Below are 25,589 nucleotides of genomic sequence, written 5' to 3' on the forward strand. Positions count from 1 at the left end.
TGAACCGTGCTGGGACCAGAGTCCGAGCAAATCACATAACTACAGCTGTAGACAGGGCTTTAAACTAAATTGGGGGGGTTTCAGTTACAGTGGAATTTAGAAAACTAGAATTATAGGAGCAAGTGAGAGTGCAGAACTCAGCACAGACAAATCTACGACAGAGTGTATATGGAAAGGGTTAGCAATCAAACTTCAAGCACATCGGACAAATGAATGACAATGAAAAGAGGAATGGTCAATACAGGACTGAAGGTGTTATATCTGAATGTATGCAGTATAGGGAATAAGATAAATGAGCTTGTGGCACAGATTGAAATTGGTAGGTATAACGTGGTGGACATGACAGAGACGTGGCTGCAAGGGAACTAAATATTCAAGGATATACATCCTTTCAAAAAGATAGGTAGGTGGGTAGAGGGGATGGGGTTGACTTATTAATAAGAAATTAAATCAAATTAATAGTAAGAAATGAAGTAGGGTCAGATGGTATAGAATGTATATGGGTAGAATTGAGGGATAAAAAAAAATAGGTGGAGTTATGCATAAGCCTCCAAATATTAGTCAGGAGCTGGGGCGCAAGATACACCAGGAGAGGGAAAAGATGTGTAGGAAAGGCAAAGTTACAGTAATCATAGAACATAGAACATTATAGCGCAGCACATGCCCTTTGGCCTTCAATGTTGTGCCGACCTGTGGAACCAATCTGAAACCTATCTATTTTACACTATTCCATTTTCATCCATATGTTTATCCAATGATCATTTAAATGCCCTTAAAGTTGGCGAGTCTATTACAGTTACAGGCAGAGTATTCAATGCCCCTACTATTCTTTGAAAAAAGAGACCACCTCTGACATCTGTCCTATATCTATCACCCCTCAATCCCTTGTGCTAGCTATCACTATTCAAGGAAAAAGGCTCTCACTGTCCATCCTGTCTAGACCTCTGATTATCTTATATATCTCAATTAAGTCACCTCTCAACCTTCGTCTCGCTAATGAAAACAGCCTCAAATCCCTCAGCCTTTCCTCATAAGACCTTCCCTCCATACCAGGCAACATCCTAGTAAATCGCCTCTGAACCCTTTCCAAAGCTTCCACATCTTTCCATAATGCAATGACCAGAATTGAGGGGTGTGTAGGTTAGGTTATTTTGTTTTACATTAGGGTTAATCCTTGGCACAACATGGTGGGCTGAAGGGCCTGTTCTGTACTGTACGTTTCTATGTTTTTTGTTCTAAGAACCTTTTCCAAAGCTCCCACATCCTTCCCATAATGCGGTGACCAGAACTGTACGCAATATTCCAAGTGTGGCCGCACCAGTTTTGTACAGCTGCAATATGACCTTGTGGCTCTAAAACTTAATCCCTCTACCAATAAAAGCTAACACACCAGATGCCTTCTTAACAACCTTTCCAGCCTGGGTGGCAACTTTCAGGGATTTATGTACATGAACACCAAGATCTCTCTGCTCATCTACACTGCCAAGAATCTTACCATTAGCCCAGTACTCTTTATTCCTGTTGCTCCTTCCAAAGTGAATCGCCTCACACTTTTCCACATTAAACTCCATTTGCCACCTCTCAAACCAGCACTGCAGCTTATCATGAGGGATTTCAATCTGCAGGTGGACTGGGAAAATCAGGTTAGTAGTGGATTGCAAGAAAAGAAATTTGTAGAATGTCTACAAGATGGCTTTTTGGAGCAGCTTGTGGTGGAGCTCATCCTCATCCTTATTTAATCTTATCTCTCCTTATGAGGAGAGATAAGATTAAATATGTGGGTAAGCTCGCCAGTAACATAAAGGAAGACTGTAAGAGTTTTCTTAGGTATATAAAGGGCAAAAGACTGGCAAAAGTAGACATTGAGCTGCTGGAAAATGACACTGGAAAGATGGTAGTGGGGAACAAGGAAATGGCTGAGGAACTGAATAATTACTTAGTATCGGTCTTCATGGCGAAAGACATGAGTAATATCCCAAAATTTCTGAAGAGTGCAGGGGCACAGCTGAGTATGGTGGCCATCAACAAAGAGAAAGTGCTACAAAATCTGAATGGCCTGAAGGTGAATAAATCATCTGGACCTGATGGACTACACCCCAGTGTACTAAGGGAAATAGCTAAAGAAATAGTGGCAGATTTGTGGTGATCCTTCAGGAATCGCTAGAATCAGGGAGGCTCCCAGAGGACTGGATAATCACTAACGTGACAGGCCCGTTTAAACATGGAGTAAAGCAAAATACGGAAAATTACAGATCAACTAGCCTAACCTCAGTCATGGGTAAGATCCTGGAATCCATTGTGAAGGATGAGATTTCTGAATTCTTGGAAGTATATGGTAAAATAGCGCAAAATCAGTATAGTTTTGTCAAAGGGAGGTCACATCTGACAAATCTGCTAGAATTCTTTGAGGAAGTAATGAGCAAGTTAGACCAAGAGAGGCAATGAATGTTATCTTCCTGGACTTCAAGAAGGCCTTTGATAAGATACCACACAGGAGGCTACTGAGTAAGATAAGGGTTCATGGTGTTAGTGGCAAGGTGCTACCATGAATAGAAGCCTGGCCGTCTGACAGAAAGCAGAGAGTGGGGATAAAAGGGTCCTTCTCAGGATGCCAGCCGGTGACAAGTGGTCTTCCGCACGGCTCAGTGTTGGGACCACAATTTTTCACTTCATACATTAACAATCTGAGGGCTTTCTGGCTAAGTTTGAAGATGATACAAAGATAGGTAAAGGGACAAATAGTATTGAGGAGACAAGGAGGCTGCAAAAGGATTTGGAGAGGTTAGGAGAGTGGGCAAATAAGTAGCAGATGAAATACAACGTGGGAAAGTGTGATGTCATGCACCTTAGTAGAAGAATAAAAGCATGCACTATTTTCTCAATGGGGAGAAAATTTAGAAGCTTGAAGTGCAAAAGGGACTTAGGAGTTATAGTCAGGGATTCTCTCAAGATAAACTTGCAGGTTGAGTCAGTAGTTTGAAAGGCAAATACAATGATGGCATTTATTTTGAGAAGATTTGAATATAAAAGCAGTGATGTACTTCAGAGGCTCAATAAGGCTCTGGTCAAACCACATTTGGCGTATCGTGCACAGTTCAGGGCCCAAATCTCAGGAAGGACCTATTGGTCCTGGACGGTGTTCAGATGAGAATGGTCTTCATGAGAATGTTCCCAGGAATGAAAAGCTTAACATATGAGGAATGTTTGAGAACTCTGGGTTTATATTCAATGGAGTTTAAAAGGATAAGATTAGATTACTTACAGTGTGGAAACACGCCCTTTGGTCCAACAAGGCCACACCGACCCATCCCCACCCAGACCACTACACCTAACACAATGGGCAATTTAGCTTGGCCAATTCACCTAACCTGCACATTTTTGGACTGTGGGAGGAAACTGGAGCACCCAGAAGAAACCCACGCAGACACGGGGAGAATGTGCAAACTCCATATAGTCAGTCACCTGAGGTGGGAATTGAACCCGGGTCTCTGGCGTTGTGAAACAGCAGTGCTAACCAATGTGCCACCGTGCCACCCAGGGGATGTGAGGGGATCTAGAATCATTGAGTCATAGAGATGTACAACATGGAAACAGACCCTTCAGTCCAACCCGTCCATGCCAACCAGATATCCCAACCCAATCTAATCCCACCTGCCAGCACCTGGCCCATATCCCTCCAAACCCTTCCTAATCATATACCCATCCAAATGTCTCTTAAATGTTGCAATTGTACCAGCCTCCACCATTTCCTCTGGCAGCTCATTCCATACACATACCACCCTTTGTGTGAAATGTTGCCCCATGGTTTCTTTTATATCTTTCCCCTCTCACCCTCTAGTTTTGGACTCCCATACCCCAGGGAAAAGACTTTGTCTATTTACCCTATCCATGCCCCTCAAAATTTTGTAAACCTCTATAAGGTCACTCCTCAGCCTCCGATGTTCCAGGGAAAACAGCCCCAGCCTGCTAAGCCTCTCCCTATAGCTCAAATCCTCCAACCCTGGCAACATCCTTGTAAATCTTTCCTGAACCCTTTCAAGTTTCACAACATCTTTCCTATAGGATGAAGAACAGAATCGCATGCAATATTCCAACAGTGGCCTAACCAATGTCCTGTACAGCCATAACATGACCTCCCAACTCCTGTACTCAATACTCTGACCAATAAAGGAAAGCATACCAAACGCCTTCTTCATTATCCTATCTACCTGTGACTCCACTTTCAAGGAGCTATAAACCTACACTCCAAGGTCTCTTTGTTCAGCAACACTCCCTAGGACTTTACCATTAAGTGTATAAGTCCTTCTAAGATTTGCTTTCCCAAAATGCAGCACCTCGCACTTATCTGAATTAAATTCCATCTGCCACTTCTCAGCCCATTGGCCCATCTGGTCAAGATCCTGTTGTAATCTTGAGGTAACCCTCTTTGCTGTCCACTACACCTCCAATTTTGGTGTCATCTGCAAACTTACTAACTGTGCCTCTTATGCTCGCATCCAAATCATTTATGTGAATGACAAAAAAATAGAGGACCCAGCACCGATCCTTGTGGCACTCCACTGGTCACAGGCCTCCTATCTGAAAAATAACCCTACACCACCACCCTCTGTCTTCTACCTTTGAGCCAGTTCTGTATCCAAATGGCTAGTTCTCCCTGTATTCTCCCATGGAGAACCTTGTCGAACGCCTTACTGAAGTCCATGTAGATCACATCTACTGCTCTGCCCTCATCAATCCTTTTTGTTACTACCTCAAAAAGCTCAATCAAGTTTGTGAGACATGATTTCCCATACAGAAAACCATGTTGACAATCCCTAATCAGTCCTTGCCTTTCCAAATACATGTACATCCTGTCCCTCAGGATTCCCTCCAACAACTTGCCCACTACCAACATCAGGTTCACTGGTCTATAGATCCCTGGCTTGTTCTTATCACCCTTCTTAAACAGTGGCACCACATTAGCCAACATCCAGTCTTCCGGCACCTCACCTGTGACTATCGATGATACAAATATCTCAACAAGAGGCCCAGAAATCACTTCTCTAGCTTCCCACAGAGTTCGAGGGTACACCTGATCAGGTCCTGGGGATTTATCCACCTTTACCCATTTCAAGACATCCAGCACTTCCTCCTCTGTAATATGGACATTTTGCAAGATGTCACCATCTATTTCCCTACAGTCTATATCTTCCATATCCTTTTCCACAGTAAATACTGATGTAAAATGCTCATTTAGTATCTCCCCCATTTTCAGCGGCTCCACACAAAGGCCGCCTTGCTGATCTTTGAGGGGCCCTATTCTTTCCATAGTTAGCCTTTTGTCCTTAATATATTTGTAAAAACCCTTTGGATTCTCCTAAATTCTATTTGCCAATGCTATCTCATGTCTCCTTTTTGCCCTCCTGATTTCCCTCTTAAGTATACTGCTACTTCCTTTATACTGTTCAAAGAATTCACTCGATCTATCCTGTCTATACCTTACATATGCTTCCTTTTTTTTATTAACCAAACCTTCAATTTCTTTCGTCATCCAGCATTCCCTATATTTACCAGCCTTTCACCCTGACAGGAATATACTTTCTCTGGATTCTTGTTATCTCATTTCTGAAGGCTTCCCATTTTCCAGCCGTCCCTTTACCTGCGAACATCTGCCTTCAATCAGCTTTCGAAAGTTCTGGCCTAATACCGTCAAAATTAGCCTTTCTCCAATTTAGAAATTCAACTTTTAGATCTGGTCTATCATTTTCCATCACTATTTTAAATCTAATAGAATTATCGTCGCTTGCCCAAAGTGCTCCCCCATTGACACCTCAGTCACCTGCCCTGCCTTATTTCCCAAGAGTAGTCAAGTTTTGCACCTTCTCTAGTAGGTACATCCACATACTGAATCAGAAAATTGTCTTATTCACACTCAACAAATTCCTGTCCATCTAAAGCCTTAACACTATGGCAGTCCCAATCTTATTTTTCGAATGTTAAAATCCCCTACTATAACCACCCTATTATTCTTACAGATAGCTGAGATTTCCTTACAAGTTTGTTTCTCAATTTCTCTCTGACTATTAGGGGGTCTATAATACAATCCCAATAAGGTCATCATCCCTTTCTTATTTCTCAGTTCCACCCAAATAACTTCCCTGGATGTATTTCCGGGAATATCCTCCCTCAGCACAGCTGTAATGCTATCCCTCATCAAAAATGCCACTCCCCCTCCTGTCTTGCCTCCCTTTCTATCCTTTCTGTAGCATTTGTCTCCTGGAACATTAAGCTGCCAGTCCTGCCCATCCTTGAGCCATGTTTCTGTAATTGCTATGATATCCCAGCACTATGTTCCTAACCATGCCCTGAGTTCACCTGCCTTCCCTGTTAGGTCCCTTGCATTGAAATAAATGCAGTTTAATTTATTAGTCCTACCTTGTCCCTGCTAGACCTGACTATTTGACTCGCTTCTGTTCTCAACTGTACCAGTCACAGGTTGATCTCTTTTCTTACTATCTCCCTGGGTCCCACCCCCCCCCCCCCCCCCCCCCACCTTACTAGTTTAAATCCTCCTGAGCAGCTCTAGCAAATTTCCCTGCCAGTATATTAGTCCCCTTCCAATTTAGGTGCAATCTGTCCTTCTTGTACAGGTAATTTCTACCCCAAAAGAGATTCCAATAATCCAAAAATGTGAATCCTTCTCCCATACACCAGCTCCTCAGCCATGCATTCATCTGCTCTATCCTCCTATTCCTGCCCTCACTAGCTCGTAGCACTGGGAATAATCCAGACATTACTACTCTCGAGGACATCTAATTGAAACATACACAATGGCCTGGACAGGGTAGATGTTGAGAAGATGTTTCTATTGGTAGAGAGACTAGGACCTGAGGACATAGCCTTAGGGTAAAGGGAAGACCTTTTAGAACGGAGATAAGGAGAAACTTCTTCAGCCAGAGAGTGGGGAATCTGTGCAATTTATTGCCACAGAAGGCTGTGGAGGCTAGATCATTGAGTGTATTTAAGACTGAGATAGGCAGATTCTTGAGTATCAAGGGAACAGGGGTTACAGGGAGAAAGTGGAAGAATGAGTTGAGAAACTTATCAGCCATGATTGAATGGCGAAGCAGATTTGATGGGGTGAATGGTCTAGTTTCTGCTCCTATGTCTTATGGTCTTATGACCTCCTTTTTAAATTTCTGCCTAACTTCCTATATTCTCCCTTCAGAATCTTATCCTTTTCCCTTCCTATGTCCTTAGTTCCAACATGTGCAATGACCTCCTGCTGGTACCTTTCCCCTTTGAGAATATTCTGCACCCATGGGCGGCACGGTAGCACAGATGTTAGCACTGCTGCCTCACAGCGCCAGAGACCCGGTTTCAATTCCCGCCTCAGGCGACTGACTGTGTGGAGTTTGCACGTTCTCCCCGTGTCTGCGTGGGTTTCCTCCGGGTGCTCCAGTTTCCTCCCATAGTCCAAAGATGTGCAGGTTAGGTGAATTGGCCATGCTAAATTGCCCGTAGTGTTAGGTAAGGGGTAAATGTAGGGGTATGGGTGGGTTGCGCTTCAGCGGGTCGGTGTGGACTTGTTGGGCCGAAGGGCCTGTTTCCACACTGTAATGTAATCTCTCCGAGATATCCTTAATCCTGGCACCAAGTATGTAACGCACTATTCTGATTACTTGCTGTTAGCCACAGAAATGTCTGTCTGTGCCTCTGACTAGGGAGTCTCCTATCACAATTGATTGCTTGGAACCTGATGTACCCCTCATTACATTAGAGCTGGTCTTGGTACCAGAAACTTGGCTATTCGTGCTACATTCCCCTGAGAGTCCATCACCCTCTACATTTTCCAAAACAACATATTTGTTTGAGGTGGGGATAGCCACAGGAGACTCCTGCACTACCTGCCTCCCTCTCCTACCTTTCATGGAGGTAACCCACTTCCGTGATGTCTGCGATTTTTTCCACTTCCTATAACTGCCACCCATCACACTCCCTAGCACCTGTAAATTCCTCATTGTCTCTAACTGCCACTTCAACTGACCCATATGATCTGATAGGATTTGCAACCAAACACACTTCCTGCAGACATAATGATCCTGCAATAATATGGAAACTCTCCTTAATCTCACATGTCTAACAGGAAGAGCACCTCATTCTACTGAAGGCCATCTTTGCACCATAACAATATATAGACCCAGAAAATAGCACAGACTTACTGCTCTAAAAAACACTGCACCAAGCTAACTTAGTACCTATGTTTTATATTTTTAAAATTTAATCAAAAGACAGATCTCAGTAAAACATATAATCAAAAAAGAACGTGCTCTACTGACTATGATAGATTTACTAAGTAAAGAGCAGCAAGATTACACTGAAATACTATGCACTTAGCTTCTCCTATGCTGTAAGCTCTCTCACACAGGTTCCTCCAAGGTCAGCTGTGAATTTCACTGTTTGTTAATTTTCCTTAGACGCACTCCGATGTCCAGAGATACTTGAACTCAAACAGCAAAGGCAGTGGCTGTGCAGATTCGCTGCTGTGTCAGACACCAGTGTAGGTTTCTTTCTTGTTTGATTCACTGACCATGTGGCCTCTGCTTTTTTCCTTCATCTTTGCTTACCTTTTCTGCTTTTCTATATTCTGAAGGATCACGTTTTTCTAATATAGCCATGTTCTCCTTTAGATTTCTCACAATCTCAACAGGAGTTTTATGAGATTTAATAAAAGGAAATGGCATGATTCATGTGCTAGTGTTAAATTTCTCTTTTACTGGTGTAATCACCTGCAGAAACAAAGTAAATAAAGTTTCCAGAATTATTAAAAAGCAAACATTGTTTACTTTGTTGCTAATGTGACATTAATGCTGCAGCATATAGCATGGCACAGAAAACTATTCATTACGTTTTGCTGGTATGTGGAGAATGTTTAGGAAATGTTTTGAAATAATATTCAAAAACCTTCCAGAAACATTGAGCAGAATGCAATATTGATAAAAATTTTACAATAAAACAATATTATTTGAAGATCATTGATAATATCCTACAGTTTACAATGGCATGGAAGAGTCTTTAAGAACAAAATCTCAGTACACGTAGGAAAGGACTTAAGACTATAAGACCATAAGATATAGGAGCAGAATTATGCATTCGGCATTCAGGTTTGCTCTGGCATTCGATCTTGGCCGACATGTTTCTCAATCCCATTCTCCTGCCTTCTCTATGCAACCCTTGATTGTTTTACTAATCAATAACCTACCTCTGACTTAAATACACTCAATCACTTGGTCTCCACAGCCCTCTGTGATAATGAGTTCCACAGATTCACCACTCTCTGGCTGAAGAAATTCCTCAGCTCAGTTCTGAAGGGTCATCCTGAGGCTGTGCCTAATTTCTCTTACAACTGGAAACACCTTCTCCTGGTCCACTTTATCCAGGCCTATTAGTATTCTGTAAGTTTCAGATGGATCTCCCGTCATTCTTCTAAACTCCATCGAGTACAGACCTAGAGTCCTCAACCTTTCCTAATATGACAAGTCCTTCATCCCCAGGATCTTTCTTGTAAACCTCCTCCGGACTCCCTCCAAAGCCGGCACATCCTTTCTTAGATATAGGGCCCGAAATGGCTTACAATATTTCAAATGCATCTGACCAGAGCCATTTACCTCTGGTGCCATTGTTTTGTGCTGGGCCCCTGATCCTGGATTTCAATTATCCTGTTAAACAAACCTTACAAACTGTGGGACAAAAAAAACAATCAAACAGCACTCCTCCCCTTCTTCGCTGAATCCCCACATCGCCTCCAAATTCCCTGAACAATATATTATCTGAGCTGTGTCTCACTCTCCTTCCTCACTGAGTGAAGCTTACTTCCTTTGAAATATGTGACTCCTTCATATCTGGAGTAAACCCAAGCTGTACAGGTCTAAAGGAACAGGTAAGTTCCATCCGGTTTTTGTTTTTTTCTCCACTAAAATCGAATTTCAGCTATGGATGCAACAATCAAATGGTCCCAAATAGCTTTTCTTTATGAATCAGAGGCTGATAGAAATGACATGCATCCTGTTCCCAATTAATGCAAGCATTACACAACAGTTAACCATCAGCAATCTCATGGTTACAAGCTTTTTTACTGTTCACCGGATGGGACATTGCTGCCAAGGCAATTGTTTACCCATCCTTAATTATCCTGGAGCAGATAAGCTGGAAGCTGCATTCTTGAACTGTTGCAGTCCTTGTGATTGCTGTTAGTAAGCGAGTTCCAGGAGTTTGTCCCAGCAACTGTGGAAAAACAGAATATAACTATAACCAAATCAGGGTAATGTATAACTTAGAGGGGAACTTGTAGGTGGTGATGTTCACTGTCTCTGCTGCACAAATTCTTCTGGATGGTAGAGGTTGTCAGTTTGGAAGTTACTGCCAAAGGAGTCTTTGTGAGTTATTGCAATACACCTTGTAGATGGTATATTCTGTTACTACTATAGATTGTGGTAGAGGGATTGAACGTTTGGGGATGTGGTGCCAAACAAGGAGGCTGCTTTTTCCTGGATGATGTTGAGCTTCTCGAGTGTTTTTGGAGCTGCACTCATCCCTGGGAAGTATTCCATCACACTCCTGGCTTGGATCTTATAGATGGTGTGTGGTTATTGGGATTCAGGAAGTGAATTACTTGCTGTAGAATTCTCAGCCTATGACCTGTTCTTATAGCCATGGTATTTATCTGGCTTGTCCAATTCAGTGTCTGATCAACAATAACCCCCAGGATGTAGTTCAACTATAGTAACATTATTGTACATTAAGGAACAATGTTTAGGTTCTCTCTTCTTCAAGATGATTATGGAATAAAAGGAACAATGGCAGCATGGGTCCAAAGTTAGCAGAATGACGAAGAGTAGATTGAATTAAATGGAAACAGAAAATCCTGGAAAACAAGAGACTAGACTGTGCAGGTTAGAGCACTGCAGCCTAGTTTTTTGTATTCTTACAACAATTTTTATTTACAGAGAAATGTATTACACATTATTCAACTCCAACTGACAACCAACCATTCAGCCTGTTCCATGCAGGTGAGATCCCAATTAATGCCCGCCATTTGAAATATAGTCATAGGAGAAATGTTTAACTGCTTCCTGTTAGAAACCTTACACAACTGCATCATACTTTCTGCTGTTATTTTTGTGTCATTCTCTTGTATCAAACTTTCCTCTTACAGATTGCGATGCCCATGTTCTGGAGATTAGCTTTGTAAAGCTGTAATGATGCACTTTTAAATTTCTTACCTCTTCAACAAGATATACTTCAATCCTCTGACAATTTCTATCTCTTTCTTTTCAAAATGCCAAAAGATATCCTAAGTGACTACAAAAATTAAAATAAAATCAAAAATAAAAAGCAGAAAACAAATTCCAAAATAGTGACTGAATATGTCTGCTGTATAACTAGATTTTCTTTCAGAGCTAACATCTATACACCTAGAGTCAATTATTTCTCACAGTCACTCTGGTTCATTGGAAAACTATTAGTGATTTTGACTCTGTAGACAATGCTATTAGAACCTAGTTTCTATTATCATTTATCACAAAAAGGGAAGAAAATGTTGAACTCTCCACTTCTAATTCATATTCTACTTATGGTCTTGCTCACATATTTTTGAAGTGATTTTTGTTTCTTTGTAGCCCAAGAAAACTGAGACTGCTCCGAGGATGTTCACCTCTGCATTGTGATGTACTTCTTTGTTACAGTCACATTATTATCAGCAAGTAACAACAACTAATTTTTAATTCACTTTCTTCCAATTGCAGAGCAATTAGCAGAGGACAAATGCCAAGCTTATGGAAATAAACTGGTGCTGTTCCATTAACCACCTCACTTGCTTTTCCTGTTTCTTTTAATCCATTCCAAGCAACAAATAAACAATCAGTTCAGTCATGTGGCCATCTACTTTTTAAACACTCAATGAGTGTCTTATCTGAGTCTTTACATCACTTGTTGATGTTTTGCAGTACCTCTAGTAGAGAACGTTGATTTTAGGGGATAACTGGGGTTGGGTACCACGCTGATAGGAGCAAGAGATCCAATTCATTAAAGCTGATGGTTATTGCTCGAGATATCGTGGTGGTGAGTGGTGTTTGGGTTAGTTGTCCCAGTACATTGACATCATTTGACATGCTTTTGTTGCAATATAACCATCATTGAGTCATAGAATCATAGAAGTGTACAGCACAGCAACAGACCCTTCAGCCCAACTCGTCCATGCCAACCAGATATCCTAAATTAATCTAGTCCCATTTGCCAGCATTGGCCCATTGGCCTGTATCCCTCTATACCCTTTCTATTCATATACCTAACCAGATGCCTTTTAAATGTAACTGTACCTGCATCCATCACTCCCTCTGGCAGTTTGTTCCATACATGCACCATGCTCTGTGTGAAAATGTTGCCCCTTAGGTCCATTTTAAATCTTTCCGTCTCATCTTAAACGTTTGCCCTCTACTTTTGGACTCCCCTACACTGGGAAAAAGATCTTGACTATTCACCCAATCCATGCCCCTCATGAATTTATAAACCTCTGTAGGGTCACCCCTCAACCTCCAAGGCTCCAGGGAAAACAGTCCCAGTCTATTCAGGCTCTCTTTGTAGCTCAAACCCTCCAACCCTGGAAACATCCTTGTAAATCTTTTCTAAACCCTTTCAAGTTTCACAACATCTTTCCTGTTACAGGGAGAGCACAATATTACACAATATTCCAAAAGTGGCCGAACCAATGTTCTCTACAACTGTAACATGACCTCTCAATTCCTATACTCAATGCACTGACCAATAAAGGCAAGCATATCAGACGTTTTCTTCACAATCCAGTCGACCTGTGACTCCACTTTCAAGGAGCTATGAACCTGCAATCCAATGTCCCTTTGTTCAGCAACACTGCCCAGGACCTTACCATTAAGTGTATAAGTCCTGCCCTGATTTGCATTTCTGTAATGTAGCACCTCACATTTATCTAAATTAAACTCCATCTACCACTCCTCAGTCCATTGGCCCATCTGATCAAGATCCCTTTGTATTTTGAGGTAACCTGATTTGCTGTCCACTACATCTCCAATTTTGGTATCATCTGCAAACTTACTAACCATATCTCCTATATTCACATCCGAATCATTTATATAAATGACGAAAAGCAGTGGACCCAGCACTGATCCTTGTGGTACTGCGCTCGTCACAGGCCTACAGTCTGAAAGCAATCCCAAATCACTTCTTCAAAAAATCCAATCAAGTTAGTGAGACACGATTTCCTACATGCAAAGCCATGTTGACTATTCCTAATCAGTCCTTGCCTTTCCAAATGCATGCAAATTCTGTTCCTCAGAATCCCATCCAACAACTTACCCGCCACTGATATCAAGCTCACCAGTCTATAGGCCCCTGGCTTTTCCTTACTGCCTTTCTTAAATACTGAGCCACGTGAACCAATCTTCACCCTTCTAACACTTCACCAGTGGCTATCAATGATACAAATATCTCAACAAGATCCAGGGAGATGGTGAATACCCAGCTGCCGGTTCCGCTAACACTGAGGACCATGTGGCTGCTACATCACCATCCCCCCAGAAGACCCACTCACTGAGGTTGAATGGTCAGTCTTCAGCAAAGGGCTCATTTTCATTCTATTTCACCCAGACATAAATAAATTCTGCACATGTCATGATGTCAAGCTCTTTTTCTGCCTCCTCCACACCTATTTCTTTGAATCCAATCCACTCTTTAACAACCCCTTCTCCCACCTCCAGCAAAGTCCATCCTCCTGGACACCCCTTCCGGCCTCCTACCCTCCTTCAATTCCTTCATCTCAAACTGCTGCCTCTCCCTCCCTCTCCATTACTCCTATCTCTTCCCATCGGAATGCGTGGCCCTTCGCTCCCTTCGCTCCAACTCCAACCTACTAAACCCGCCGATAAAGTGGAGCATGGTGGTAGTATGGTGAACTGACCTCTGCATTGCTGAGGTGAGACGCCAACTCTCTGACACCTCCTCCCACCGTTCCCTCAATTATGACTCCACCTCTGATCACCAAGCCATCATTGCCCAGACAATCAACAACCTCATCAGATCTCCTGTCCACATCCTCCAATCTGATAGTTCCCCAACCCCGTACTGTCTGTTTCTATCTCCTACCCAAAATCCATAAACCTGACTGCCCCAGTTGAATTTTGTCTCTGACTGCTCCTGTCCTACTGAGCTCATTTCCTCCTATCTCAACTCTGTTCCCCTTTGGTCCAGGAACTTCCTACCTACATTTGTGACACCATCAATACCCTCCACCTTTTCCAAACCTTTCAATTCCCCAGCCCCTAACACCTCATCTTCACCAAAGACGTGCAGGCCCTTTACATCTGTGTCCCCCATGTAGACCCCACCATCAAAAAGAAATTTCTTTCTCCACTCTAATCTGGTTTCTGCAGGGACGGTTCACTCCCTCGTCAGCTCTAAACTTCCCACCAACTTCTCCACCACACTGATACCTTTCCCTGCAACCACAAGAGATACAATACCTGCCCCTACACCTCTCCTCTTACCTCTGTCCAAGGTCACAAACAATTTTTGCAGATCTGACAGAGGTTCACCTCCAACCTCATCTATTGCATCCGTTGCTCCCAATGTTGTTTCCACTATATTGGGGGAGACCAAATGCAGATTTGGGGACCAGTTCGTGGAGCATCTATGCTCTGCACTCATCAACCAACCTGACTTCTGGTTGATATCTATTTTTAATTCCTCCACCCACGCTCCACTGGTGACATGTCCATCCTTGTCCCCCTCCATTGTCAGAGTAAGACCAAACATAAAATGGAGGAACAACACCTGATATTTCACTTGGGGAGCTTACTGCTCAATGGTCTCAATATTGACTTCACCAGCTTCAAAATCCCTCCTTCCCAAGCATTTATCCCATATCCAGCACCTCCCTTCGCCTTTCTGACCTCATCTAACCTGTCCATCTTCCTACTCACCCATCTGCTCCACTCATCCCACTGACCAATCACAATAATTTCCTACCTGCATCCACCTATCACCATACCCCCCTACCTTTCCTCCACCCCTACTCCTACCCCCCTCCCTTTATATACGTCAGGGCTCCTTCCCCTTCCCTAGTCCTAACAAAGGGTTTCGGTCTGAAATGTTGATTTCCTGCTCCTTGGCTGTTATCTGACCTGCTGCACTTTTCCAGCTTCACATCTTTTGACTCTGGCTTCCAGCACCCGCAGTCCATACTGTTTCCAAGCTGCTGACATGGCTTCCTTCTGCCATAACCCTGGTTCCCCACTCACTGTGGTTGACAGGGCCCTCACTGTGCATCCAACCAATCACCGTGCTTCTGCCCTTGCTCCTTCCCATCACTCACTACAAGAACGTCCCTTGTTCACTCTTCATTCAACCAGCCTCTGCATTCAAAGGTCATTCTCCACCATTTCAGACAACTCCAACAAACCGCCACTACCAATCACATCTTCCCCTCACTCCTCCGTCTGCATTTTGTAGGGATTGCTCCCTCCATGACACCCTAGTCCATTTCTCAATCACCAACACTACTCCCCCTTCCCATTGCACCTTCCCATGTAAACATAGAAGGTGCAATATCTGCCCCTTCATCTCCTCCCTGCTCATTCTAAGGACCTAAACCGTCTTTCCAGGTGAAGCAGTATTTCACCTGTACCTTCTCCAACCTTGTGTATGGTAGTTGCTTCACCCAGTGTGGCCTGCTCCACATTCGTCGGATATGTGGAACAGCCCATCTTCCGCAGCTACACTGGCACCACCCCCCCACCTTTTCCTCCTACATCGATGACTGTATTGGCGCTACCTCGTGCTCCCACGAGGAGGTTGAACAGTTTATCCACTTTACTAACACCTTCCACCCCGACTTCAAATTTACTTGGACCGTCTCAGACTCCTCCCTCCCCTTCCTAGACCTCTTCATTTCTATCTCGGGCGACTGACTCAACATGGACATTTACTATAAACCGACCGACTCCCACAGCTACCTAGATTACACCTCCTACCCTGCCCCCTGTAAAAACGCCATCCCATATTCCCAATTCCTTTGCCTCCGCCGCATCTGCTCCCAGGAGGACCAATTCCAATACCGAACAACCCAGATGGCCTTCTTCAAAGACCGCAATTTCCCCTCAGACGTGGTTGACAATGCTCTCCACCGCATCTTCTCCACTTCCTGCTCCTCTGACCTTGAACCCCGCCCCTCCAATCACCACCAGGACAGAACCCCACTGGTCCTCACCTACCACCCCACCAACCTCCAGACACATCGTATCATCCTTCGTCATTTCTGCCACCTCCAAACAGACCCCACCACCAAGGATATATTTCCCTCCCCTCCCCTATCAGTGTTCCGGAAAGACCACTCTCTCCGCGACTCCCTCATCAGGTCCACACCTCCACCAACCCAACCTCCACTCCCAGCACCTTCCCCTGCAACCGCAAGAAATGCAAAACTTGCGCCCATACCTCCCCCCTCACTTCCCTCCAAGGCCCCAAGGGATCCTTCCATATCCGTCACAAATTCACCTGCACCTCCACACACATCATTTACTGCATCCGCTGCACCCGATGTGGCCTCCTCTACATTGGGGAGACAGGCTGCCTACTTGCGGAACGCTTCAGAGAACACCTCTGGGACACCCGCACCATCCAATCCAACCGCCCCGTGGCTAGACACTTTAACTTCCCCTCCCACTGTGACAGGTGGGACTAGATTGGGTTGGGATATCTAGTCGGCATGGACAGGTTGGACCGAAGGGTCTGTTTCCATGCTGTATATCTCTATGACATGCAGGTCCTTGGCCTCTTCCATTGCCAGACCATGGCAACACGACACCTGGAGGAAGAGCACCTCATCTTCCACCGAGGAACCCTCCAACCACAAGGGATGAATGCAGATTTCTTCCTCATTCCCCCCCCCCCCCCCACCTTATCTCAGTCCCAACACTCGGACTCAGCACCGCCTTCTTGACCTGCAATCTTCTTCCCAACCTCTCCACCCCCACCCCCTCTCCGGCCTATCACCCTCATCTTAACCTCCTTCCACCTATCGCATTCTCAACGCCCCTCCCCCAAGTCCCTCCTCCCTACCTTTATCTTAGTCTGCTTGGCACACCTTCCTCATTCCTGAAGAAGGGCTTATGCCTGAAACGTCGATTCTCCTGCTCCTTGGATGCTGCCTGACCTTCTGCGCTTTTCCAGCAACACATTTTTCACCACATTGGAGAAACCAAATGCAGACTGAGTGACCACTTTACACACCTCCAGTCTGTGTGTAAGCATGACTCTGACCTTCCCATAGCCAGTCATTTCAACACAGCCTACTTGTCTGTCCTCGGCATGCTGCAATGCTCCAACACATTACAGTGCAAACTGGAGGTGGAACATCTCATCTTCAGACTAGGCACTTTACAACATTCTGGGCTCAATACTGTGAACCCCCATTCCTTTCCTTTCCTTTAGCTTTGCTTGTTACATTCTCTGTTACCATGTCCTCTTTCCTGTACCCCATCCTAGTGGGACTGTCTGTTCTTTCCATCTCTGGCAGTTAGACACACCATTCTTCTGTCATCCTTACATTCCGATCAGTTAATCTGAACTATCAACATCCTTTCTCCCCAAATTCCACCTCCCCCAACTATAGTATATATGTCTCCCCATATGTCAATGCCTGACCTGCTGCGGTTTTCCAGCAACACATTTCCAGCTCCCCATATGTCACGTCAACTCTGAAGAATCATCTAGACTCAAAACTTGAGCTTGCTATCTCTCCATCGATGCTGCCTGACCTGCTATGATCTCCAGCATTTTTTATTTTCAGTACAGATTCCAGCATCTGTAGTAATTTTCTCCAACATATGATAACAAGGCCTGGTGTGTGGGCAAAGAAATAAGATCATGGGAGAAGCTACCTCAAGCCCTAAAATCGTTGAACTTTATATTGAATCCAAAAAGCTGCAGAGTTCCCGAGCAGAAAATGAGACGTACTTCCAGCTTGCACTGAGCTTTGCTGCAGTACTGCAGCAAGCCTGAGACAGAAATGTTGGCCAGGGAACAAGGTGGTGTATTGAAGTGGCAGGCAACTGGAAGTTCAGAGTCTTTTTTGCAGACAGAACCCAAGATCACTGTTGAGGCCGTTTTCATTGATTTGAAATTTGGCTGTCAGTTTCTGCTCAATGATTCTGCATTGTTTTGTATCTTGAAGGCTGCCTTGGAGTACCGTTTTGGATTACTTGTTACTTTGGTTAGACCATGTTTGCATGTGACTCTTATACCTCTTGCACGTTATTCCAGCCATTTGGGTTGTCTCTAGCACCACTTTATTTTAATTTTTTTGTAATTATCTCTCTGCCTCAATTAATTGGATTATAGGTCATCTTCTTCACTTACTATTTAGCTGTTAACACTTTACCCACACCATCTGACACTTTTGATCACCTGCAGAGACTTATTATTTGACACTCCACTCACACTATTTGTATGATCTTTGGATCTCTCTGCCTATAAATTCTGTGCCTGTGTGATTTTCTTTATTCCATCTGACAAAGATGCAGCATTTTGAAAGCTTGGGATTTCAAATAAACCTGTTTGACTATAATCTGGTGGCTTGTGTCTTCAGAACCTCTGCGAAATGATCACCCAGTCTACGCTTCATTTCCCCAAAATATGGGAGATCACATAAGATATAAGCCCTTCATCAGGACATTCCTTATGAAATGTTGACTCTCCTGCTCCTCGGATGCTGCCTGATCTGCTGCGCTTTTCCAGCACCACACTTTTTGAGTCTGATCTGCAGTCTTCACTTTCTCCCATTTTGTGTGCAATGCAGGTAAGTGCTGCTTCACCTGGAAGGTGCGTTTAGACCCTTGGATACTGAGGAGGTAAATGGGCAGATGTTTCACTTTCTGCGGTTGCAGGGGAAGGTATTCTGGGGCTAAAATGAAGGAGTATTGGGGCAGGTTGCCCCCAGAGGCTGAACGGCCTACTTCCTGACCTCGTTGCTGTGGTTACCGGTCCCGCCCATTCCTCCACCCGGTCCGGGGGATGGCGCCTGTGCAGACTCTTCCCAGAACCGACCAATCAGGATTGTAGAGGCGTGGCCGCGGCGACGTCACTGGGTGGCGGGCTGAGTACGGGCCCGTGTCTGTGAGCGAGCGGTGGCGGGGCGACTGCGAGAGGCCGTGGTGAGTACGGCAGGCCCGGAGCCTAGGGCCTAGGCCACGTTGCTGCAGCTGCCTCTCCATCCTTCCCCTGTGTGTGAGCGGGAGCTGCTGATGATCCCAGCTCGTTATTACCAGATCCCGACCCTCTGCCAGCCTCCCTCCCTCCCTCATGGAGGCTCTTTGCCCGCAGGCAGCAACGTGTGGACTGGTCACTGCACAGAGGCAGGCCTTTAGCTCCATCCCGTGGGTGCTAGCTCTTTGCAGCCCACCCTGTTCCCCTTCGTTCCTTCCCCGGTTCATTGTTAACATCAGGTTCGCCTACTCCCATTCTCGTGGTTATCCTCCCACATTCTAACTTCAGCTGCTGTAAAACTCTGCTGCCTGTATCTTCACTCACACCAAGTCCCATTCATCGGGTAGTCCCTGTGGCGCACTCGCTCCAGGTCAAAACGTCTCAATCCTGACCCTTGCTTTCAAATCCCTCTGAGGCCTTGCCCCTCCCTTACCCTGCAATCTCTACCAGTTTTGCAGTCTTTTGAGATATCAGTGCTGCTTCAATTCCAGTTTCTTCATCTGATTTTATTCATTGAGCTCTTGTTGGTTGTGCCTTGACCTGAGTGGGTGCTAAATCTTGAAGCCCCCTCCGTAAAGTGTTCCATTTCTCTGTCAATGCTTCTACTATTTTTCTTTGTTATGTGGGGGTAGTTCCCTTGCATTCTATATTCTGAATTTGTTTGTTAACTGTGGGTGTCATTGGCTAAGCCAGCATTTACTCCCCATCCTTAATTGCCTTGGAGAACATGATGATGCACTGTTGCAGTCTTGGGTTATTTTGCATCCACGTTGCTGTTCGGAAGGGAGTTCCAAGATTTTAACCTAATGGCAAATCACAAGTTGTCATGCCTCACAAGGCCATTTCATCCCATCATATACAAACCAGCTCACCAAATAAAAACATAAGAAATAGGAGCCAGAATAGGCCATTTGTCACTTTGAGCCTGCTCCACCATTCAATAAGATCATGGTTCATCTTTTTCGTGGACTCTGAAAACATTTAATAAGGTATCCTCAACTGCTTCACTAGGTAGGGAATTCCACAGATTCACAAACATTTGGGTGAAGAAGTCCCTCCTCAGCCCAGTCCTAAATCTGCTCCCCCTTATTTTGAGGTTATGTTCCTTAGTTCTAGTTTCATCTGCCACTGCTTCTATCTTAGCTATTCACTGCATAATTTTATGTCTCTATAAGATTCCTCCCTCACTCTTAATTCCATTGAATATCAACCCAGTCTACTCAATCTCTCCTCATAAGCCAACCTCCTCAACTCTGGAATCAACTGCAGTTCTTGTTTTAACCTGGAATCAACCTAGTCAACCTCCTCCAGTGTGATCATCATTCTTCACATAACCCTCCTCATTGCTGTGGTTCTGTTCGCCGAACTGGAAGTTTTTGTTGTAAACGTTTCGTCCCCTGGCTAGGCGACATCATCAGTGCTTGGGAGCCTCCTGCGAAGCGCTTCTTTGATGTTTCCTCCGGTGTTTATAGTGGTCTGTCCCTGCCGCTTCCGGTTGTCAGTTTCAGCTGTCCGCTGTAGTGGTTGGTATATTGGGTCCAGGTCGATGTGTTTGTTGATGGAGTTTGTGGATGAATGCCATGCCTCTAGGAATTCCCTGGCTGTTCTCTGTCTGGCTTGCCCTATGATAGTAGTGTTGTCCCAGTCGAATTCATGTTGCTTGTTGTCTGCGTGTGTGGCTATTAAGGATAGCTGGTCGTGTCGTTTCGTGGCTAGTTGATGTTCATGTATGCGGATTGTTAGCTGTCTTCCTGTTTGTCCTATATAGTGTTTTGTGCAGTCAGGACTATATAGGACAAACAGGAAGACAGCTAACAATCCGCATACATGAACATCAACTAGCCACGAAACGACACGACCAGCTATCCTTAATAGCCACACACGCAGACAACAAGCAACATGAATTCGACTGGGACAACACTACTATCATAGGGCAAGCCAGACAGAGAACAGCCAGGGAATTCCTAGAGGCATGGCATTCATCCACAAACTCCATCAACAAACACATCGACCTGGACCCAATATACCAACCACTACAGCGGACAGCTGAAACTGACAACCGGAAGCGGCAGGGACAGACCACTATAAACACCGGAGGAAACATCAAAGAAGCGCTTCGCAGGAGGCTCCCAAGCACTGATGATGTCGCCTAGCCAGGGGACGAAACGTTTGCAACAAAAACTTCCAGCTCGGCGAACAGAACCACAGCAACGAGCATCGAGCTACAAATCTTCGCACAAACTTTGAACCCTCCTCATTGTTTCTATTTAAATAACCATCTAATGCTGCCTTGAATGTTTCAATTAAACCTACCTCACCTCTTCCAGGCAGTACATTCATAACTGAGGCCACTTATGTGAAAAAGTTTTTTTTCTCTCATCACATTTGCTTATTTTGCAGGTGGCTTTAAATCTAGAATACTTGTCGTTTCTGATCCTTTTATGAGTGGAAACGATTTCTCCCAATCTACTCTAGCTCCCTTGTGATTTTGGAAATTTCTCTCCGATTTTCACTTGACCTGTTTCTCGGGGGAACAGTCTCCCCTCAAACGTTATCCTCATTGACTCTTCTAACTAAATTTTCTCATCCCTCAGGATTGTTTTTCTACATCTCGTCTGCACACTCTCCATTGCATTCACATCAGAAAGGTTCACAATATTCCGGCTAAGATCTAACAAGTATCTGACGTAAGTTCAGCATTATCTACCTGCTCTTGTACTTTATACACCTAATAATGAAGCCCAGCGTAAAAGGTACTTTACCTACTCTGTGTTGTCATTTACAATGATCTATACACAATACACCCAAATCCTTCTGCTCCTGGGCCCAATTAAGAATTGTACCTCTTATTTTATATTGCCTGTCCATAAGACAATGAAATAACAGGAGTCAGACATTTGGCTCCTCAAGCCAGCTCTGCCATTCAGTAAAATCATGGCTGATCTGACATTTCTCACATCCATTTTCCTGCCCTTTCCCTGTAGCTCTTTTTGCCCCAACTAATCAAGAATCTATCTCATCCTTAAATATACACAAGGGATCTGCACCCAGAGCGCTCTTTGACAAGGAATTTCAAAGATGCTCAGGGCTTTGAGAGAATAAATTCTTCCTGTTCTCAGTCTGTGCATGCAGCCAGTGCATGTGGGTGAGGTCTTAAATGAATACTTCTCATCTGTATTCACAGAGGAGAAAGAACATTGCTGGGAATTTTAGTTGGGATAGTCATGTTCTAGGATTAAGGAGGAGCTATTAACTGTTCTGAAAGAGGGTCACTGCACCCAAAACATTGACTCTGATTTCTCACAGATGCTGTCAAATCTACTGAGTTTTTTTTCCAGCAATTTCTGATTTCTAGCATTTGCAGTTCTTTGATTTTTTTTTAGGGGGGAGGTATTAGATGTTTTAGCAGGCATCAAGGTGCACATATCCCCAGGGCTTGATGTGATGCCTCCCAAGCTGCTATGAGAGGCAAAGTCAGGTGGGATTGCTGGGTCCTGGCAGAGATATTTAATACTTTGTTGGCCACAGGTCAAGTGCCAAATGACTGGAGGTTAGCTAATGTGGTTCCTTTGTTCAAGAAGGGTATTAGGGATAGGTCAGGTAATTATAGACTAGTTAGTCTGATGACAGTGGTAGGGAAATTATTGGAAAAAATTGAGACACGAGATTAATCGACATTTGGAAAGGCAGGGATTGATCAGGGATAGTCAGCACCAATGTTAGAGGAAGATCCTGTCTGACAAATTTTAATTGAGCTTTTTGAAAAGATGACTAAATATATTGTTGAGAGTAGTGTAGTTGATGTGGTTTATATGAACTTCATTAAGGTCTCACATGAAAGACGGGTCCACGGGATCCAAGGTAAGTGGCAGACTGGGTCCAAAATTGGCTTGTAAATAGCAGGCCAAGTGGTGGAGTGATGTTTTTGTGATTGGAAGCCTGTGACCAGCAGTGTACCACAGGGATTAATGCTGACTCCCTTGCTGTTTACGTGTGTTAACAACTTGGATGTGAATGTGGCCGATATAATTAGTAAGTTTACCGATGACGTGCAAATTGGTGTTTATTGTTAGGAGGATGGTCTCAGGCTGCAGTCTCGTTGATCAGATGGTAAATTAGGCAGAACAACGGCAGATGGAATTTAATCTCTAAGTGCAAAGGTATGCATTTTGGGATGTCTAATAAGGGAATGTTGTAAGTTCATAGACCCTTGAAGGTGTCCGCATAGATAAACATGGTGGTGATAAAGGTTTATGGGATGCTTGCCTTCATTAGTCAGAATATAGAAATATTGTAACAACTTTATAAAACATTGGTTAGGCGACAGATGGAATACTGAGTGCAGCAAGCAGAACAGCATAATCTTAAAAATGTACTGAAGAGGGTGCAGAGTGGATTGATCAGGATGTTGGTTGGGATGAAAAGAGTCAGTTATGATAAGAGACTGGATAGGCTGGGTTTGTTTACCTTGGAGTAAAGGAATCTGCCTGGGGGATCTGATTGAGGTATACAAAATTGTGAGACATCGTTAAAAAGCATATGGAATGCTGTCTTTCATTGGGAGAGATTTGGAATACAAAAGTAGGGATATAATGATGAAACGTCATAGAATTCCTACTATGCAGGTAGAGGGCATTCAGATCGTTGAGTCTGCACCAACCTTCCAAAGAGTATCCTACCCTATCCCTGTAACCCCACACTTACCGTAGTTAACCCAACTAGTCTGCACACAGTAATTTAGCATTGCCAATCTACCTTTTGGACTGTGGGTGGAAACCAGCGCACCCAGAGGAAACCCACGCAGATACAGCTAGAATGTGCAAACTCCACACAGATGGTTGCCCAAGGCTGGAATTGAACCCGGCATCCCTGTCAGAGTGCTAACCACTATGCCATATAAGGCACTGGTAAGCCTCAACTGGCGTGCTCTGTACAGTTCTCGTCAGTACATTACAGGAAGGATGTTATTGCTCTGGAGGGAATGCATAGAAGATTTAATAGAATGTTGCCAGGGTTGGAGGATTTGAGCTATGGAGAGAGGTTGAATAGGCGAGGGCTGTTTTCTCTGGAACGTCGGAGGCTTATAGAGGTTTATAAAATCATGGGGGTCATGAATTGGATAAATAGACAAAGTCTTTTCCCTGGGGTGGGGGAGTCCAGAACTAGAGGGCATAGGTTTAGGGTGAGAGGGGAAAGATATAAAAGAGACGTAAGGGGCAACTTTTTCACACAGACGGTGGTACGTGTATGGAATGAGCTGCCAGAGGAAGTGATGGAGGCTGGTACAATTACATCATTTAAAAGGCATGGGTATATGAATAGGAAGGGTTTGGAGGAATATCCATCAGGTGCTGACAGGCGTAACTAGATTGGTTGGATGTCTGGTCGGCATGGACGAGTTGGACCGAAGGGTCTGTTTCCATGCTGTACATCTCTATGATTCTATGACTGTAGAGAATTTTTAGCTGAGAGGAGAGGTTGGGGTTGTTTTCCTTGGAACAGAGCAAGCTGAAGGGTGACATGATTTGAGGTATACGTAATTGTGAGTGGTAGATTTAAAGTAGACTGGAGGAACCTGTTTCCTTTTGCAGAGAGTTCAAAAACCAGGGATCGTAGATTCAAATTAAGTGGCAGAAGGATTAGTGGAGATGTGAGGAAGAGCATCTTTATGCAGAAGGTGGTAGGTGTCTGAAATTCACTGCTTGAGTTGGTGGTGGAGGCAGAGACCCTAAAGTCCTTTATATAAAAAAAGTACCTGGATCTGCACCTTGAGTGCTGTAAGCTGCAGGGCTATGAGCTGTGTGCAGGAATTTGGGATTAGAAAGGGCATCTGGGTATCTTTGATTCGCATGAACAAGATGGACCAAATGTCCCCCATCTATGCTGTATCATTTCTATGGTTCTACTTCGAGTAGACCATGAGAATCTTTTCACTATGATGAGACAAGAGGGCATAAATTCAAGGTGAGGAGTAAATGGTTTAGAGGAGATCTGAGCAAAACTTCTTTCACCCAGAGGATGATAGAAATAGGAACATGTTGCAGAAGAGGATGGTAGAGGCATGTACTCTTGCAACATTTAAGGAAGCATCTGAATGAGAACTTAAAGTGCAAGGGCATAGTGTGGCTCCTGTTTGGAGTCTGCACACTACTCCTACCAGTGTCTCCTTACCCTTGCCATTGTGTACCTCTGCCCAAGTGGATTCTACATCATCTGAGCCTAGATCTGTCTCATTTTATGTCTTACTAACATTGTTATCCCACCACCTCTTCCTTCCCTCCTGACTTTCTGAAAGGTCATATATGCTTTAATGTTAA

General features: G+C 44.2%; 1 protein-coding gene across 6 annotated transcripts in view; it reads left to right on the plus strand.

The window, feature by feature from the left end:
* The first annotated feature begins 19,161 nt into the window (after positions 1 to 19,161).
* The window catches only part of phf6 (PHD finger protein 6), a 77,135-nt gene continuing 70,707 nt past the window's right edge, over positions 19,162 to 25,589 (plus strand). For 2 of the 6 annotated variants that reach the window (XM_087991821.1, XM_087991819.1), the window contains exon 1: positions 21,868 to 21,959. The gene's annotated coding sequence lies outside the window, so the exon portion shown is untranslated. Of the gene's footprint in view, positions 19,221 to 21,867; positions 21,960 to 25,589 lie in introns of those variants that run through there. The other 4 variants (XM_043714343.2, XM_043714339.2, XM_043714342.2 and 1 more) reach the window with 4 other exon arrangements.

The sequence above is a fragment of the Chiloscyllium plagiosum genome, unplaced genomic scaffold (genome assembly GCF_037043375.1).
Source record: "Chiloscyllium plagiosum isolate Xiang-an unplaced genomic scaffold, Cpla_swu_hap1 HiC_scaffold_11, whole genome shotgun sequence".
Classification (NCBI taxonomy): domain Eukaryota; kingdom Metazoa; phylum Chordata; class Chondrichthyes; order Orectolobiformes; family Hemiscylliidae; genus Chiloscyllium; species Chiloscyllium plagiosum.